The sequence below is a fragment of the Halichondria panicea genome, chromosome 7 (genome assembly GCF_963675165.1).
Source record: "Halichondria panicea chromosome 7, odHalPani1.1, whole genome shotgun sequence".
NCBI lineage: Eukaryota > Metazoa > Porifera > Demospongiae > Suberitida > Halichondriidae > Halichondria > Halichondria panicea.
Window position 1 is genome coordinate 5178654 of NC_087383.1, and position 2225 is coordinate 5180878.

Consider the following 2225-nt stretch of genomic DNA (forward strand, 5'->3'; position numbering starts at 1 on the left):
TCATGGACATTCTACAAAACCCTGATAGTATTGTCGGCTCACAAGTTAAACATCGGTTTGTCAGTTCATTGGCACTATCATTGGTTATGACGCAACTACGAAAATGCATTAACTAGCTTACAATCAAGAAGAGGAACATTGTCAATAGATATGAGATCATTAATTGAGGTTTTGATGAAAACATAATTATTATACATTATTATACACATAATTTTATTAAACACTTGTGATCAATCTATTTGCTTAGAGCTACGATAAAGCTTGCAACGTTTTCTGAAGTTTCGTTCATCGCATGGCTTGAAGCTTTCATTTCTGTTTTTATTACATTTCTGTTTTTATTACTTGAAACTCTTACATCATTTAGAGCTGAAGTATAAAATGACAACGTATAATTGTAGTATACGTTAATTTTGCTACAATCATATATAGGTATAATGCATGGACTTAGCATGCATGTATATAATTTTGTTGCCCAGTATATGGCATGTTGCATCACTGCCATGGCTACCATGGCTACCATATACTGTGTGTAAATGCAGTAGATTTCTTTAAGAGATATCCATTTGGGACACCTTTGGTCCCTTTTATAGGCTACTACTACTAGTGGGATGAAAACCTAAAAATTTACTATGGAATTCAGCAAAACTAATGAATACACTAAATTCCTTCAAAACACATGTCTTTTATTACGATTTATATGGCCAGTCAGACGACATTGGGCAACAAGTTAGTTATTGCAGGCGCCCTCGTGCAACATGCCATATGCACTGGATGCCTGCGGCCCTTGGGCATTAGCAATATATCAAACTAATACATGATATATATATATAAATTATACAGTTTAGAGAAGAGTTTAGAGAAGAGTTTAGAGAAGATACACTCGCATTCGGTAGAGGAGGAAGATTCACGGGTCAATTATGAAATGTTGCCCAGATGGACAGGCTGCCTCTCCTGGAACTAGAAGCTCTCGTTGGGGCTGGTTGATCAAACCCTGGCAAATCTCCTTCATAACAGTGTAGTAGTATCCATTCTTTTTTTCTTGAATTCAAGAGTGATTTTTCTCCACCCATAATATACCTGAAAAGTGCATGTATACATGTAGGTGCAAAAGCATCACTCCTACTGTCTAAATCATAATACTTGATGCTTTTATACAGAGATCATCACCTGCTTTAGAGTAAAGTCTTTGCCAACACAATCCCTCAGCACGCTAAAGGCTCTTGAAGGAATGCTTTATTGAAAGTGTGTCGCCACATTCTGGACAGTGTGTCCAGGGGCGTAGCTTAATGGTTCTCTTGCTTGCTGAAAATGGGTGGGGCTGATCATGTGCTGAAGTTAAGAGTAGATTAATATCCAGTCTGTATTTATTGTGCCTATTAGTTACCTTCTGCAATCCGACCAAGATCAGCCCACTACTGCTCAGAGTCAGGACTCCAGACTGTATTTTACAGTGTATACTGCTAATGGCTGGAGACTAGCCTGGATTTATTTCAATGCCTATTATTAATACTAGTTTAGCTTCTGCAATCCAAGATAAGAGACCTGATTGTCAGCCCAGTTCCTCTACTGCATGCTCAGACTCCAGACTGCATGTATATGCAGTCTCACCACACTTTGATTCTCAGCCAACAACTCATGCCCACTGTCAATGCCAATGGTACTGAAACTAGGAGATGAGGCCGAGGAGCTACGACTTTATATCAAAAAATGCAGCCATAATTAAGGGGCGTGACCTCAAAATTTTCGCGGCGCTATTGCGCCGCCTTATTCCTTCAGAAACCCCTTTAGTAAATGTCTAGCTACGCCCCTGCTGTCAGCGGTGACACCAATTAAGGTTTCTCTGGTGAATCCGCTGAATTTACACGATGGACAGAGTAAGTTACACACCTGTTAACTTCCAGCAGGCTGAAATCCTTGCTATGAGTATACCAAGGCATGAGGTCCGCACAACTCTTAGATAGATGCAGGCATATATTGCTTTGCTTCCATAAATTTGATCACTCCTTCACCAAATAAAAGCGCTTAACATCTTGCTTACGCACGCACTCCAGTTAAAGCAGGGTATGTGAGACTAGTGCTTGGATCTTTGACAGCTTCTACAAAATATTCCATTCTGTTGTCGTCTAACCTCACGAAGAGTGTTTCCGATCCTCTGTTCCATGTTCCATGTGCATATAAATTATAATACAATCAATTATGCATACATGCATAATTGATTGATCAGA

At 39.3% G+C, this 2225-nt stretch overlaps 1 long non-coding RNA gene across 1 annotated transcript in view; it reads right to left on the reverse strand.

The window, feature by feature from the left end:
- Positions 1-218: 218 nt before the first annotated feature.
- LOC135338176 (uncharacterized) overlaps positions 219-2225 on the reverse strand; it is a 3849-nt gene continuing 1842 nt past the window's right edge. The window contains exons 2-3 of the long non-coding RNA XR_010395445.1: positions 1168-2225; positions 219-1077 (exon numbers count right to left, since the gene is read on the reverse strand). The exon at positions 1168-2225 is cut by the window's right edge and continues 421 nt beyond it. This is a non-coding gene — a long non-coding RNA (uncharacterized LOC135338176). The remainder of the gene's footprint in view (positions 1078-1167) is intronic.